The sequence below is a fragment of the Toxotes jaculatrix genome, chromosome 23 (assembly GCF_017976425.1).
Source record: "Toxotes jaculatrix isolate fToxJac2 chromosome 23, fToxJac2.pri, whole genome shotgun sequence".
Taxonomy (NCBI): Eukaryota; Metazoa; Chordata; class Actinopteri; family Toxotidae; genus Toxotes; species Toxotes jaculatrix.
Genome location: NC_054416.1, coordinates 13,673,134 through 13,691,222, shown reverse-complemented (window position 1 = coordinate 13,691,222; position 18,089 = coordinate 13,673,134). Strand labels below are relative to the sequence as shown.

Sequence of the window (18,089 nt, the reverse complement as noted above, 5' to 3'; positions counted from 1 at the left end):
TTTGCCTAAAATGGTTCCCTTTTGTTTTTAGCCATGTCACCCTGTAAACCAACTTCCTCTTTTTTTTTTTGGACAGTACATGTTCTCTCACGCCTTCACCATTTTTCTCTTGAGTCATGTCTGTAGTTACCAGGTGGCAGTCAGGTTTCAGATGGTAGCATCCACCCTAACCACATCTCACTCCTCCAGCTTTAAACTCATTTTCTCTTTCGCGCTGTTTGTTGCTTTCCATTTTGGTGACTCCGCTCATCATAAGTGGCACCAAACACGAAGGTGGCCAACGGCTCCGTTTGTGATTCATTCTCCGATATCAGCCACGGCCTCTGATCTCTGACGAGCTGCACATGACTCACAGAGCCCGGCTTTCACATGCACACACGAGCCAGCGAAGGCTTCATGGTGGCAGAATTGAGAGGAACTGTTCTGTTCTTTTTCTCTCCTCCTGGTGCCTTGTTTTTTTCTGCGTCTTTCTGTAATGGAGCGTATGTTCAGGCAGCAGAGGCATGGATTCTTTTATTTTTTTCCTCTCCTCACCTTTTTTTTTTCTCTTTTTTTTTTTATCCTCTCCTTCATTATCTCTGCAGCGTGGGCTGAGGCTCCCGCTGTCTGGATTTTGCACCGCTGATTGATCCCTGCATAAGACCCTAATGGGCTGATGGGAGAGTGCACAACACGCAAACACAAGGAGATAGGCTTGAAAAAGCACACCGCGATGGTGAGCGATCGCACAGCAGCAGCAGATGCAGCGTCTCGTGGGAGATGCAGGGGGTTTCCTCACAGCCTTAACAGCTGCAAGAAAAGCAAAATGGGGGAGTGTGTGTGGTTTAAAAAGACGAGAGAAAAGAGACAGTACTAACAATGAAACAAAAACTAAAAAGAGAATTTTCATTTTGCTATTCGCGATGGCTCACTGCCATAGTATCTTTATTCAGTCCTCCCAAATGGTGAAAAAACATGGAAGCCTGAATTCGAAAGTTTGTGATTCCCAGGTCTAATTATTGTTGCTGTAGCTCCAGAGGTGAGGAGAGAACATGAGCGATGAAAGGCAGGAGTGCAGAAAGAGGAGAGGGCAGATGTTTATAGAGCAGGAGTCCATGATTGATTCCATACTCAGATTGCTTTGGCCGAATGCCTTCACCGAGCCCGAGCCTCCCTCACCTGAAGGAGAAAATGAGAGTTGAATGGAAAGAGATGAGGTGTGTGTCTGTGTGTGTGTGTGTGTGTGTGTGGAGAGCATCACTGCTCTGGTGTTTATAACGAGGTGAAAGCCAACTTTTCAGGAAGCAAGAAAAAAAAAAATCTAATTAGTACTTTGTTATTTTTGAGTTTGCCCAGAGGGAGTTTCTTAGTCCAGAGGTACATTCAGAGAGGAACTCTGGTTTATTACAAATGGGCTCTTATTTTGTATAGTTTCGGCTGTCAGTCCTGTCAGTAAAATTAACATTGTACTCTCCAGGTTTAATGCTGAGAGATGGGAACACAGTCAAAGCTCCCAGTTTAGCCAAACAAATTTTGTGTTTGTGTGAAAGTGATCTGTAAAATTGTTATTCAGAAAAAAGAAATCCAACCCCAGTTTACACACCAACTTCCTGTTTCACCTTTGACCTACAGTACTTACTGTAGTTATCACACATACATACACATGGTTTCCCTTCACTTTCAGTTTTACCATTTCAGTTTGGTGTCAATAACCTGGCGTGTTCGTACACTGTGTTACAAGCTCAAAATGAAAGTTTTTGCATGACGAAATGAAGCTGCTTGATTTGTTAAATGGCAAAGATATACTGTAGAAAATTAGCATTACATGTAAATAACAGAGCAGAAAAGGGAAACTAACTTACTGACTTGCTCGCTACTATGAGACCAAAGACTGTAATTGGCAAGACCTGTGGCTAAGAACAAGTCTGAAATACTGGGGGGAAAAAAGTTGAAAAAAACAAACTCCAACTTCCTACTTGGACAAGCTCTCACCCCAGTTGTCAGTAGTTTTGTTGAGCTCTCTGCCGTGAAGTGGTATCGTGTCTGTGGCTGAGATAACCATCATGTTTATATCCTCTTGCTGGTGGTTATGAGTCTGTATTTTTCTCACTCCTCTCTGTCAGTGTTGTTACAGTCATGACTTCTCTGTGGCTGCTGCCTTCACCTTGATAGCCACATGGCCACACCTCAGCTCACCACTGGTCACGTTGAGAAGCCACAATATGGTTAAAGGGACCTCAGCATCGCTGTCATTGAATAAACAAAATTCAGGCAAACACATGGGTCACAGCCTGATAACATACAACATGCATATCTATTTCTTATGATTCCTTTAATGCTAAAATATAAAGCTGTAATATAATTGCTAATATTGTGTAAACCGCCATAATCCAGCTTACAGGGGTTTCACATGACAGCAGGGGTTTTCAGAAGAGACAGAGGGAAGACAGCACTGGGGACGCATTGTGTCTTCAAGCAAAGACAGTAGCAGATACAGTAGCGTACTGTGAGACTGGCTGACAGATATTGAAGCAGGCAGGCTGAAGCGAAGGTCACGTTCAATGAGGGGAAGCCCCAGAGTCTCTGCCAACGCCGCTGCCACTGCTGCTGCTGCGTGATGAGAAATCCCAAACAGGAAACTCCATCTCATTGGAGAACCGTAATGTGGCTGTAAAACTTGGCATCACACCAAAGGCAGCGCTTTGTGGTGTCGTGCACTTCTAAGGAATATTGATGTGACTGCTACCGCTGAACCTCAAAGTACAACAGCAGGATTTACTTTTGACAGTGGAAGTACATATTTGTTGTATGTTATATTGTCTGAATTTGTCTGTGTTTGCACAGTTGAGTATATCAGCATTGTGATTTGGGTATTTATTATTGAACCTCTGTCTTTAGCATTTAACTGTAGCATCCTGTGAGAGAGCATTTGTGCCATCACTTGAAGGATAGTGTAAGAATATATTACAGAGAAAGCGCAGTGCAAGGTCACCCCTCCACCTAGGGGAATCGATAAGTGGGCCGATGGTAAGTAGATAGGACACAGCTTGGATTGAGAGCAGCGTGGGTGCAACTCCTTAGGGCGCAGCCTCCACTCCGGCTGGATACTGGATGTAAAGCATGTCAGCTACTGTGAGTTGAAACAGTGTTCAGTAGCTGCTCAATTCAGTTATCTACATTTTTCTAAATGAATTAAAAACAATAATAGAAAACTGGAAGACGTTCATGTGTCTTGCCTTTCCTAAACCCCTCCTTTCAAAATAAAAGCCCCCAATAGTGAGACAATGCCAGAACATGCAGCTAAAAACATTACCCAGATGTACTGAACTGAAAGCGTGTCTTCACTGACAGCACAGGCCTGTGTGAAGGGAAAACTAGGACAGTGGTTAAACACAGACCTAGTGATGCTTGGACTCGGCGGAGTGGAAATGATCACTTGACAAACCCACCAGGCTGTGGAAAAGCTAGCTATGGTTCAGGAGCCAGCCATTCTGTTGCTTTTGCTTCTGGAAAATACCTGAGGCCCCAGCCGCTCACAGTGAACTCTTCATTCCCATGGAAACAAAAAGAGTTGGAGGACTAAATATAGTCTGTGGGGTAATATAGGCGAAGTATTTTACAGTCTAGCTAAACAATGAGCTTTAATGTCTAAGATCATTTACTGAATTTGAAACAGGCCATTTTTGATCTGGCTTCATTTAACAGCAGCGAGCCCTGTAAGTACTTAAGTCATGTTCAGACACACACACATTTAGATACACACAAACCACAACATAACATGCCGGTGCCAACTGTTTTGTATGTCAGCCGTAAGAGCAGCAACAGGGGTGATGACCCGACCCCTCGACCCTGTGGTTTATATTGAGAATTGGTCAGCGATACCTAAATCCCTCCTGTACACATACATACACACACACACCCAAATGTAGAGTGTGTCTAAATAAAGTGTCCCATCAGAAGCATGTGTGTAGTGCCAGTGGTTGACTTAGCAGCTAATGTCAGGGGCTCAACACGCCATTTACACAGTATCCAGTGTTAAGACTATACATGAAAGAGATGGATCAAGGGAGCTGTATTGTGTGTGTGTGTGTATATAAAGGGTAAAAGAAACGTAACACAAAGCAGCCATGTGTGTACAGTGTACTTGGTGTTTGAGTGTGTCTTGTCATTGTATCCATAGCTTATCCCTCAGGTCCTGACTGACTCGTACGGCCTATGACTTGGATGACCAGTGAGCTGTTCACACAGGCCTTACACGTCAAGCATAAGTGATGACTCGGTAAACCCTAGGAGAATGTCCTTGTGTCTCTGTCCCCACTTAAATAGTCTGTCTCGCCACAAGTGTGTCCACTGACCCTAATTGCTTTTGTCAAAGACCCCGGGCTAATTGCTCTTAATATTTTACACCATTTGAGCATCGTTTATTCATTAAGAAATGCCTCCATGCAGTTTTCTGCAGAGGGTGCAGATCATTAAGTTGGAGCCACACCAGATTTTATGAAGTTTGTCTGTCTGTCACTTTAGCTGTTTCATAATCTTAACACTGATGTTGAAGGCATGTATGTATCCATAGCAGCAGAGATATTAAAAATTAAATAGCATAAACTTTTTACATTTCGGTATTTGCACGTGTTGCTAGGCAGATTTGTTACCTTTGGACAGAGCCAGGCTAGCTGTTTCCCTCTGTTTGCAGTCTTTATGCTAAGCTAAGCTAACCAGCTGCTGGATGTAGCTTCATATTTACTGGACAGACATGAGAGCAGATCAATCTTCTCATTGAACTTTTAGCTAGAAAGTGAATAAGCTTTCCTTAAATATCAAGCTGTTCCTTTAATCTGGTTGATTCCACTCAAAATTCAGACACTTTGCTAAAAGCCTTTCATTTCTCCGTCTGCTCTGACTCTGTTTCACAGCCCGAAGCAGGTGGAGTTTTATTTTATCTCCTCATGTTTCTTTTTTTTTTTTCCCCTTCCTCACCAAGGCTCTGTAAGTATGGATTGATTTTTGCATGAGCACAAAACCTCAGTGTGTTTAAACCCTGTGAATGATTCAGCTGAGGCCGAAAGCTTTAGAGCTTTCTTACCTTTTTACTTTGAACTGTATTGGATTTTGTGGCTATGTTCGTTTATTCCAAAGAAAGAAAACATAGTGGGAGACATTAGGAGCTGAAATGCAACAGTGAAGATTGACTGTCGAAGAGTTTGTATATGTTTGTATACTTGTAATCATTCACCCCAGACTCCCTCTTCTTGTAAGTGATGCACAGCTGCTCTTGGTATGCTAAAAATATCTCATTAGAATGACGCGAGGGAGCATGAAAAACAGAAATCAGGCTGCCATGTAATAGAGCAACTGTCAGCGGGAGCGGAGGACTCCCTAGTCCTTGGCAAAAGGTATTTTCATCTTTGCCCGTCTAATTTCCCCATCAATCATCTGGCAAGAGAAGAGCTTATTATTCCAGTCTTTCTTTCCTTTTCTTTCTTTTTTTTTTTTTTTTCCAAATAGCTATCAAAGTTATTTCATCTCAGATTCTAGCTACCTGGATTTCAGATAAAGAGAGGATGAATGAGTGAAGGAATGGAGGACAACAAGCCAGGGATAATCAACAGCATGAAATATGCATGATAAGATAAACACATGCATCAGATGGCAAAAAAAAAAAAAAAACAGACCCAAGAAAATGTGTGGTGTGGAATCGCTTAATCTGATACAACGGCAGTTTGCGGCATGTTACTCACAGTTTCGAGATTTATTGGGAAACAGTTCTTGAGAGTTCTCTTTGAACGCTCGGCTGGCAGGCGGCAGATGGCAGGTATCGACTGTGTGATGATGAAATACATTGGCGGGTGCTAAGCTGATTTGTCTGCTATCAGCCTCTCAATCAAAGCCCACAGGAGGCACCTCGTCAATACTGATAAGCTGCATTGTCTCTTCTGTGGTGGAATAATAATAATAATGCAGGATGGATTTCTGTGGATTAGTGGCTCAGTCTCTCATGAAGTCAAGCCTTTGTTTGATGAATCAACCTGGAAGGAGATAAGGAAGCGAAAGGGTCACTTTTCTGTCCTACTCTCTGTCTTTCTTTCGGCTAGAATCAGCTTGAGGGCAAAGGGGGGTGTTTGAAGGCTGGTAATGAAATTTTAGAATTCAAACATGGCACCTATTCTAGCACCTGTTTTTGTTTGGGGATTTTCGCGGTCAGAGTCTCACAATGCAGCTGAGGTGTGGTCTGGTATGGTGGCCTCAGGATTGGAGGTGGAAGAGGCAGGAATGTGTGTTGCTCTCCTCTGGGTGGGAAGAGTCGGTGCCCCACAGGTGAGAGTAATATGTCTACATGCATTTGTGATTGTACTGCTTAGTCTGTTTGCCTTTTTTGTATCATTTGTCATACCTACTTTAGTTAAGCCCGAGGACCCTTCCTTACTTGTCTTTCATTGGTGTCATCCACTCAGGTGTCGTCTCTGTGAAGCGTAGGGTAAATTGGAGTATTCCCTCTGGGCTTTATTCTTAATCCTCATTTAGCCAAGTAGGCCAGCCACTTGAGGGACAGGCTGCCTGCTTTAATTAGGGCTTCTTTGTCTGTCAGACAGAGACCGGGTGCTCCAATCTCGAGACAGCATCTTCCAGTGGTGCTCTCTTCTGCCTTAATAAACCACTCTGCCGGCTCTGAGAGTACAAGGTCAGTCCCTCTCTGTCCCTCTGAAGCTTTGAGGCTGCTTGGAAATGCAATCTTTTCCTTCATGCTCTGTCTCTTTCTTATCTCTGCACTTTCCGTGAATGGGAAGAGGGAGGTCATTATTCTTCATGGAACTGACCTGTGAACTGTGAATCTTTGTGCTCATCGCTTGCTCTTTGAGGAGGTAGGGCCAGAGTGGGAATGTGTCAATGACCCGTGGGACATGTAGTCCCAGACCTCTTCACATACTCCTTCAAAACACCGTCCCTGACTTGTACAGCTGTTTTTTCATTGCTGAGTGAAGCGCTGGAGACAGGCGAACTGTTGAGGACCTAATTTATAAACTGTGAAACATTTGCAGGCATAACATATGCAACAGCAGCCAGATAGGACGACAATGCAGCATGGATCAGACTGAATGAATCAGATCATTTAGATGAGTAATCCAGAACAGCAACTTGTTGAAAATAGCACCATTATATTGTTGAATTTATTACATTAATTCTGTAGAAATATACATTATACATAACTGGCATCCACGTTATATGACAGGCACCAGGAGACCGGTCATTACCACTCATTAAATGTGTGAAATGCACTAAGCCACGCTACCAAAATAATTTATTTAGAGCATTTAAACACTCTGCTAACAAGATGGGTAACAGCGTTAATAATGTCCACAGAGCTTTTTCCTTAATGGTGACCCTGTGTTGTTAAAAGATGCCCTGGGGTTTCTCCTGTAGTAATTAACTCCATCACTAATGGAGTTTGCTAAAGTTTCCCCATGTCTCAAAGGGACACTATCTGGACTGTGTAAGCAATACGGCTTCCCTAATGCTGGGACAGCCCACGCATTATTGTGCACCAACAGCAGAGGTGGAAAGCTGCCAGAACCACGCAAAAGGCGCCGAGCCCTCCAGGGGCACTCTTGGCAAAAAATTCTTGTTTTGGCTCTCTGCTTCCTCGCAGTCCCTCTCTCCAAGTATGTTTTCCCTCTCTCGTGCTCAGTGGATGAAATCAGGGATTGCATCACTCACCAGGGCTGATTTGAGTCATGCCTTTAAGGGCAGACACAGAAAAAGCTTTTCTATTTTTTTATTTTTTATTTTTCCTGGCTCAGAAAGAGGCTTAGGTGGTGCATCAGGGCCGACAGTGTGGATCTGCCATCCCGGAAAAAGTGGAACCTCTCTACACTGTCACACTGCAGCCGTTCATGAGCTCTGTGTATCCAGTTGTATTTATGTCAGCATGGAGGAGAAGATCAGTTTGTTTGTTTGTCGTTCATCTCTTGATTTGTTTCCAACAAAGATGTTTATGTGGCTGAGATCTTGTTCAGTTTGTCCAAAAATCGACTGCAGTTGCTTTCTCAAGTGTTCCAATAACAATCTGTTATTGTTTTCAGTTGTGAAGTGATCAGTCTTCAGATTTCTGTTTTTGGCTGACAGGAGAGGAACGAGACGTGGTCTTTCTGCCATCCACCTCAAGTTTGGACATGTTGGTCTGTCATTCTGACATGTGTCTCTGCTCAGCACAGTTATAAATCTCCAGCCAGTCCGACCTTTCTCCTCTGACCTCCCTCATCAACAGGACATTTCTGTCCAAAGAACCGCTGCTCGCTTGATGTGTTTTCATCACGGTCACTGAGATCACATTTGTCTCCCATTCTGATGTTTGATGTTAGCATTAACTGCAGCTCCTGACCTGTATGTGTATGTTTGTATGCATTACACAGCTGTCACAATAATTGGCTGATTGCATAACTGCATGAATAAGCAGGTGTTCCTAAGGACAGCTTGCATTTTTAGTGTTAAACTGTATTTCTAAGAACAGTCTCCAGTCTCTGTTGACAGCTAAAGCAACAGGTAGCCTTCGTCCACTTTTTCCTCAGTTTTTAGCTCAATATGCACCAACGTGTCACCAACCACAGTGTGTGATGTTGCCATAACATAAGTTCAGATTAGCACCAGAGCTTGAATCTAACCTGGGCAGGCCATGGCCATCGTGGCCAAAATAATCTATTCAACAATCATGTCCTTAAGGGAGCTCAGAAATGGAAAAGGTTGACAGCAAGGTCAACGAATGCTGAAGGACTGGGATAAACAAAATCAGAAAATGGAAATGTAATGCAGAAAACACATCCACGTGGGTGGAAAGTCTGTAAAGTCTGTGATCCAAAAGAGAGGAGCCAAAACCTGCCTCCACCGGCTTTCTGTGGAACAAAGACGTCCTTAGCACTCAGATGTTACGCTTCGATCGGAACAAGGTCTCCTTTCAAAGGAGTGAATTTAAAGTAGAGATGGAGGCACAATGACGGCATGCAGAGGGGAAAGAGGAATTAAGAAGTGAAAAGAACGGGTCAGAGACAGAGTTTAATGATGTTTTGTGTATGTGTGCAGCGAAGGTGTGAGGGGTTAAAAGCACGCAAAGAAGGTGAGGAAATACGGAGCGAGTGCAAGGTTAGCGTGTGAAATTGCGAAGCGTTTCTGCCTTGTGGAGAGAGGCAGCGACGATGTCAGCCAAGGAAAAATGATCAGTGTGTGGGCGAGAGCTAATGGAAGTAAAGTTCTGCTGATTGTGCTGTACAGGAAGGAATCATTGTATGTCTTGTCCCATTTAGAGCCTGACGGATATTGGTTCAGCCACTGCTTTGTTCCAGACTAAATATTCCTACATTGGTGATCCCCGGACTGTTCTGACAGTGTTATTTTCTCTCTTCAGCCAAAAACAATAAAGCTAAAAAAAACAATCCATAGTCTTTATGAGTGGTTTTGCAGTTGATGTTCAGTGTATGTACTGGAATTTTTACAGTTTTTTGGATGGGTCCAAAAAAAAAAAAAAAAAAAGCGGGACGTTGACACATGAGGCTGCTGTTCGTTTCCTGTCATCGTTTCTTCTTTCGACCATGACTGATATTGATTTTCTTCTTTTTCCACGTCATAATTTACATTTTAATGTAATGTTTGGTTGTGAGGTAAACATGTCGCTGTGGGAACAGAAACACCCTGAAGGGTATTTGTCCATTTAAACCTTGTGTTTGAGCTGGTGTTCTGCCCAATTTGAAGCCAGATAACACGTGAAGTCAACATTTCTTATCATGAGTGTAGAGTTTCTAAATATGTGCTTCACCTTGTTAGCTTTCCTGCATGACCTGACCCACGGACACTCGAATACTGACTGTTCCGATCAGCAGTGAAGCTGTTAACTAGCTATATTCCAGCCTCATTTGCTGTGAATGCCGTCTCTGTCAGCTCTCACTCACACGTCACACACAGAGCCGTTAAATTTGACTTCATTTACTGTCATGCTGAATGTGGCATGATTTGAAACAACAATAATCACTCTTTCATCCCACCTTATTTATCTTTCTCTTTTCTCCTCTGGCTGCACCGCTGACGTTTGCCTCCAATTTTTTTTTTTTTTTAAATCTTGGCTCCGGAACATTCTCGGCTTTCTTTTTTTATTTCAGTCTAATAAATATTGTCGCCGTGGGCTGTGTTTGGAGACCAGTGGAAATCTCCCCAAACAGATGGTCACTTTGCTCGATGGTGCTGAACTGGGCAGAGGAACAGCAGGCCGACTCTGTAGTTCCAGTTAAATTCAGGGATTCCACTGGCAGATCCACTGTGCTAACACAGGAACACACAGCGAAAACTGGAACACATGGATATGGATTTTAAACCATACCAAAACACTCCTCAGAAACTGAAAGAACTTAGCATGAGCATAATGTCGAGCTGACTGAGTGAAGCTAGCTGATTGCTGATTGTTGTTGTGGTCGGTGATATAAACTTGACAAGCAGCCAGGACTCGACAAGAAACAGGACACGTGGGAATAGGGTGAGAGAATAACTGCCAATCACAGCTGAGTGTTTCAGTTATGCGCTCCAATAGTCCTCTTCCCAATCCTGTTCCTTGTAAGAACAAAGAACAGTATGTCATCCACCTGAATGTGAGTTGGAGTTGTTTCACTTCAGACTTCACTTTCAAATCAGGTTAGTCAGGTTACGTCTGCTGACATTCGACATAGTTTCTTTCTTTTTTTTTTTTTTTACGTTACAGACTTTCCAATTTTCTTGTAGCTGCCCTCTTGCTGTGACCCTCTGTGTTGTGACTGTGGCACCAGGTAATTTGGGTCAAGCTCCTCAAAGCTGTCTCCAACCTGTCATCCCAGTTGGCTAGTGGCATTCCTTTCAGTTTGGAAATGATTGGAGCAAAAGAAGACTAGGAAATGAATATGTCCTCACTGACTTATGAAGGATATTTAAGGATATTTAGTTTAGAAAGAAATCAAAGCGTCAGTTCTTGATTTGAATGTAAGCCTTTTAGGACTGTGATATACCAGTAACTGTACCTACGTTACTCCAACATGAAGTAAAAGTAAAAGCTCATTATTCCAAAAATGCCAGTGGTCGTGTTCTCATTGAAAATACAGCAAGTTTCTTTTCTTTCTGTCAGATTTGAGTCGGGGAGTGATCACAGTGGCTGCAGAGAAAGATAATTGAGGTTGTGTCACACCGCTGTTGAGATTTAACGCCTCCACTTGAGGGTGACTCACTTCTATAAATTGACTCAATGAGCTACAAAGAGAGGGAGAAAACCTGCTCAGTGCGGCCTCGTTCTCTCGTGTGTGTTGTGTGTCTGTTTGCTTGAGTTTAATGGTTCTGTGTGTCGGTACATTATGTTTGAGTCTTGGTTATCTCCCTTTATTTTTTTTCCAAGTTTGAGTCGAAGTTGCCGTTCATCAAATGTAAATCAGTGCCACAGGTGACAACCTGTTCAACAAATGAGACAAAAGAAGAGCTATTACAGAGGCAGCAGTGAATCGAACAACCCCATTAAAACATACTCGTCACTCTGAGACTACATATGAAATATGAAGATTTTGTTTTGTTTGAAAACCTGCAGCTGCTTATTTCAATCTGCTGGTGGCACAAAATTTAAAGCAAAATGAAATTATCATTAATATAAGTATACATGTGCGCTAGTCAAACATATCCCTGGCCAAAAAATGTGTGATGTGCTCTTATCTTAGGTCAGCTAATGGCAAGATGGCAGCGATAGTGTGCCACCTATTTCCTCATACATTAGAACTAAAATACATTGGCCGTGATATGATATCAGGCTTTTCCTTCTTTTTCTAATTTACGTGACACGCATTTGTGCGGGGGTGAAGGCCTCTACTTATTCCTACACGGTACCGCTGCTCGATTCTGCAGCTCAGATCTGGAGAAATGAAACAGGTTCAGGTTCTGACCCCCCCTCAGTATCGGCTCATGCAGCCATTCTCGTTTTTTTTTTTTTTTGGTTAGCTTCAAGGCTTAGCACCCTTCAACCAGTCAAGCAGAGAGGGAGAGCAATGCCAGCAAAGATGACCTCTCTTCTGTTTATGCTAGGCTATTGCTGTGCTCACATTAGCTAGTTGACCTACTAAATCTCATGAGTGACTAATCTTCTTCATGGGTCATCTTCAGCCTCCTGCCTGTAGCAAAATCTCTTATGTCAGCACCAGACCTCTGTAGCCTGCCCATCATCTCTGCTGCAGGCTACATTAGCCATTACAAGCATAACACACACACCACAAACCTCTGACCAGGCTGTCAGTGGTAGAGTTGCATTGTTGGTAATGTAGGCACCAGGTTTTCTTTATCTCTGCTTCTGCTGCTCCATTGTGAGTCCCAACAGTTTTATAGTGTGATTCTGAGGAATAGCAGAGAAAGTGATATTTCTGGCCATGATAGTCAAAAAAAGAATTATTGTCAGCCATAACACTCAAGTTGTCCAACGCTGGCCGTCCCGTGTACTGTGCAGTATTATCCTTTCAGCCAGCCCTAGTTGTCATCATGTACGGTGCATGACAATGACATGAAATGATGTTATGCTGAGCCTCTAAACACAGGATGTCTCAGGACAAATTGAGTGAAAGCAGACCCTGGGTCAAATCCAACTGTGGATTTGTGTTTTTGTGTGCTTGCGTGTGTAATCCAGGGTGTATAATCTGAGTCTCGTGCTGCTGTCTCTGCATTGCAGCCAGAGACTCACACACACACACACCTCCTCCTCGCTCTCAGCCACTCTGGATTATGTCCCGTCCTGCCTTTGTTTTCTCTCACGGTCACACATCTGTCAAAAAACCCTCCAGGGCAAGAGTGGTTTTGGAGAAATGACAGCTGGGAGTTAAGGGGAGGAAGTTGGTAGTCTCTCAGTGCCTCGTTTAAATCACATTTCAAACTTTGTGCCATCACTAAAGGTCCTGTACGAGGCTGCAGGTTTTTCCATCCGTTCGTGGACATGGAGCGCGGACGAGCATCAGCGCTGGTTTTTGCTCAGGTCCCAAGCAGATTTTCCTCATGAGGGATAGAATTTCAGCTCAGTATTAATGAAAGAAGAAATAGAAATCTCGAGGTTCCCGTGGGTGCCAAACTCAGTCCGCTGAGCTCAGAGTGTACTGGGTAAACATAACAGCACGGTCCCAGTTCAGCGAGCACGACCTCGCTGCACATATGTTCCTGACTCATTGTTTATTCAAGCCCACAGTTCCCCCCAAAAAATAAAAAGACATTTCCAGGATTTTTCTCACACATATGTCTGTGACACACACACACACACTCACACACACACACGCATACACTTTGCTTCAGGCTGATAGTGTGATCACTTTCCCCTTTAATCCCATAGACAGAATCAGATTAGCGTGCTGCTCTAATGTAAGTTTGGCATCAGACCGCACTTCCTGCTGTGTGTGTCTGTGTGTGGGTGTGTGTGTGTGTGTGCTCTACAGCCCGTGTCAAACGTGAACACACACTTGGAGGACAGTGTCAGAAGTTAATCTTTTTGACTCTATATGCCTTCTTGAAAGCTTAACTTAATCCATTTGTTGAGAAGAAGTGCAAACACTGCAAGGGTTTATTTGAAAACCCCCCCCCCCCAAATCCCTACGTGTGATTTCTTTGCAGCGTGGAAGAAAACTGCCCAGTTAATAGACACCTCTCATGTCCTTAACTACTCAGTAATGACTCATAAGCCTTGGACAATTAGGGCAGGTTGTACAGGGGTTAAACTCCATGGAAATTTGTAACAGAGTCCCCATTCTGTGCAGGACCGTGTGCAAGCCAACAAGTTGACTCATTAAACAAACTGTTTTCCTGGCCAACGGTGACTCACGCGTGAAGCTCAACCTCTGAAGCTGATGAGAAAGAGGAGAGGGGTTGGTGGAAACATGTGGCAGGCCGTGTCCAGTGGAGGACTTGATTTTGGGGCAAGAGATTCAGTCTGACCCTCTGAACCAAAAGCCTCTTTTATCAAAGCGTGTGGAAAAAGTTGTGTATCTGCAGATGTAACAATCAGATTTAAATCTCGCCTGTGCTTCATCCATGTGCTCATTTATGAACTGGCTCTTTTATATAAAGAAGACACTTTCAAATAGCTGCATACAATACAGTAAACAACATTCCTTTTAAAGGGTCAGTAGCCTGAGTGTGGGACGATGTTTTTTTGTGGAGAAAAGGCAGCAAAGGAAAATAAAAAGACGACACTAATCATGAAGAGAGAGACTGAGGTTCAGAGAAACACAGAATTTAAATCAGAGACTTGTCCAAATGAGAGGATATGAAACGTTAAAACCTGGAGCAGGTGACAAATTCTGTGGCAGAGATGAAGAACTAATGGTTTGACCTAGGGGGGAATAAAGAGAGCGACTGCTCTCAGAAGAGAAATCAGTGCCACAGGAGCGGGGGCACTTCATTGTCATCCAGACATAACGAAATAGCTGCAATTAGTAGAAATTTAAATATCAGTTAAACTCCACAAACTACATATAGTTCTGTTGATGTGCATTTTTTTTACCGTATGGAGCTGCAAGTACGCAATGGTGCAGAAAAATGATTAAATAGGGTTTGTGGGGGTTTAATTCAGTGTAAAAGAATTACATATATTTTAAAGCTGAACTCATCAATATTGTTAATGGATCAAATGGTACTGCTAAGTGCCTCTAAAAATGATAAACTCTTGTTATCACCAACTCTGTACTTCCTCTCTGCTCTCCTGAGTATTTTAGCATCTTCTAGCTCATTGTTTAACATTTAGAGCCTGCAACTTTGCTGTTTTGGCTCAGTCACCAGCCTCATTCCAAGTGTTTTTTTTTTTCAGTATGTCTAAGCCAATGCTGGACAGATACAAGCTTAATGTCACGCTTCAGCCCTTCTGTAAAATCAAGACTGGGAGACAGGATGTTCAGGATCCTGGATAAGATCTGATGATTTTTTTTTTTTTTCCAGCATGTGGTAAACGCTGAATTGTGTAGCCACTGCAGCACCACAGCACTGGACACATGAAAAATAGCAGCAGAACTGTCTGCGTCTCTTTGGCGTAGCAGCCAATAAGCGATGGTCTTGGAAATGTGACCACCAGCGTTGACAAGAGATTGGAACTTTTCATCAGAAAACCAAATCACCAGCGTTTAGCGATGTGTCGATGGAGTGCGTGTGATGCACCTTTGACCACCGTGGAGTTTTCATCAGAGGCGGGTCAGGAGAGGATGTGAGGCATGGATTCTGATGAGGTATTTTTGGCCACAGTCTGGCTCAGCTACTGATTAGCAGATTAACATCCCTGGAACTTGTTGGTCCTGGTCATGTGTTTGTAAATTCTGTATAAATATAATCATTTGGCATGGCAATGCAAACCAGGATTATTTTGAGTTCACAAAAGCTACATTTACTGGATTTTGTAGTGTACACACAGTTCGTGAAAATGATGTCGTCGGTTTAATTTCAGCTGGGCCCCCTTTGCTGCATATCACACCCCATTCTCTAAACCCTGCTGTCCCTGTTTGTATCTGCAGTATATTGTCAGCTATTCATTTTGCTTCATGAGGAAGTTGACTGTTGAAGTTGCCCTTGTTGGCAGCAGAATCTTTTCTGTGAATTAAAGCTTCATTTATCAATGTTTGTATATCAACAAGGGATCAAATGATAAGGTGTAATGTTTAAGTTTTCCTTTGTACTGATGAGCCCACAGAGCATCACAGGTTTGCTGTGTTGGTTCACTCTCTGGTTGAATAGCCTGTTGTTTCTAACAGAGAGCCTGTGTTGCAAAATGGAGGTGTGAAAACTATGTGGTCTTCACAGCAGCAGCTGAACTGCTCAATAACTCTAAACCTTATATCACAGTTCTGGTGGATTATTGCCAACCGGTCCTGCGGGGGGGCGGGGGCACTTGAACCTGTGTGCTCCCGTGGATGAATGGTATCTTTAATGGTGAATCTGCTGTGTCCCGGGAATAGATTCCATTCCATCGGTTAGAGGCCTGATAAGATACCACATTCTTGTACTGGATAGACTGATGAATTGAAAAAGAGTGCAGCTGATGCACCTGACATTGTGCACCTGCCAGGATCCAAACGCGGTCTGGTTTTCCCGGTGACTGCACAGTCTGAGCCTCGTGGCTTCATCGGCCTGTTTTGGCAAGCCTAACTATCATCATGTCTTCTAGTCAGTGTAACAAAAAAAAAAAAAAAAATGACAGTTCCTTCATGCATAATAAAACTAAGCAAATGAAATGCTGCATGTAGATGCTCTACGAAGCACTACTTCCCCCTTCCCTGGCGCCACAGGAGTAGTGTGCATTGATCTGTCTTTGTCCCCCTTCACAGAGCTCGTGCACAAGGTTCTGTCTGTTCATGTTTGTGATTCTCCATATGGAGCTGAACATAAGTGACACCAAAGCAGACGGTTTAAAAGTCAGGTGAAGATAAATAAAATATAACCATAATAAAAACCATAATGTTACAGTCAGTTATCAGTAACATATTTGTGGTGAGATAAATGTTATTAGATGTAATTTGGGAGATGATGGATACAGGGAGAGAAGGGGAGAAAACAGAAAAAGGTGACGAAAGCCTGAAATGATGAAAGCAAAAAAAAAAAAAAAGATGGAGCGAAAAGATGAAAGCGAGAGATGTGAGTCTGCGTGGGTGGCGGTAAATAAAGGTCGCCGGCGGGGGATGTTCTCAGAGCCATATGTGCCTGGGGTTTGATAGGCAGGTCATGTGCTGGCGTGTGTTTGGCCTAGAAGACGCTATATTCCACTTGGAGATCAAGCAGGATTTGCGCAGTTTTCAAGTAATTAAACATTTTTTTTTTGCAGCATTCTTCTTCTGTGAACATTTTTTTGGCAGAATTAATAATCCAAATCCAGGAGGGACTGACAGTATATCTCCCACCATAAGGTTGAATATGGTGCTTTCACTACACATGCAAATGCTAAATTAAGTGCTAAAGCTTAGAGAGCTCCATTAGAGGGCGAACTCTTGTTCTTTCTAGGCTTTTGGTGCTAACCTTAATCCCTTAAACCCTGGATGACTGCGACACTAACTATCTGCCTGCGAGTCTTATCCCCCTGTATGTTTGTGAGCCTAAATATGCATAGATGTGTTTTTCTGTTTTTGCAAGACTTCCTGAAGAGCTGATTTGGAATGTGGTGTCACACCCTGTCCTTATTTCAGGGCAGTTATAGTCTTAAAGCTGTTGTTAAAGCAGGTATAGGCTTGCAGAGGTGTGTGTGTGTGCCATTTTAGGAATGTGTGTGTGTGTGTGTGTCATTCTTTGACAGGTTGGCAGGACTTCAGAACAGATTTTGGCATAGATTGCTGCCATAGTGTAAAAACATTTACATTTACTGTACTCCAGTAACTGGAAAAAAAAAAAATGCTTGATCAGTTATCTGGTCACAACGCAACATCACAATTCCCTAAAGCTTTGTCTAACCCGTGTTTATGATCACATGTGACTGACAGTTGTCACAGTCGTGTATCTGGAACTAGCATAATATTTTATTTTATGCTTGGTGTCCCAGTTTTGTTGAAATCTTGGTAAGTGGTGCTCCTCACCACTCCACTGTGGCATTTTTCAGCCTCACACTGATTGTCCCCCTGGTGTCTGCTGTTGACTGTGCTCAGACCGAAAATAGCTCCACTTTAAAAAAAAAAAACAAGAGCTGCGTTGATTGTGAGCTTGATGTTGCAGTTATGAGAGATAAGCTGAAATACTGAACCAGGAAGTCCAGCTTTTCAGTCATGCATCGTTGACTTTGGAGGTTCACTAGGTGCCAGAACCCTGCAGGACGTAGAACATTATCGTGGCTGTGTTTCCGGCAGAACATGGTGTACACTGTGTAACAAGGCGTCCCACCTGGAAGGTGTTCTTGTAAATTGGGAACTGAGTGTGTGCTGATACTGAGAACTGAGATCTACAAAGATTTCCCAAGAATTCGTGCCAAGATGTGCTCCTCTCTTACCGGGAACAGTGGCTGTGGGAACCCAGGATTTTTGGCATGTGTGCGCTTGTGTGTTTGTCTGAAGATCAGACACACTGAAACAAACACTGGCTCTTCTAACAACATTAAAGCTGCTGTGCATCTGCTGTTGGTGTCATGGTAT

The 18,089-nt window shown here is 43.1% G+C and overlaps 1 protein-coding gene across 8 annotated transcripts in view; it reads left to right on the top strand.

The window, feature by feature from the left end:
- LOC121176973 (calcium/calmodulin-dependent protein kinase type II delta chain) overlaps nt 1-18,089 on the top strand; it is a 65,487-nt gene that overhangs the window by 2,659 nt on the left and 44,739 nt on the right. The window lies entirely within an intron of this gene.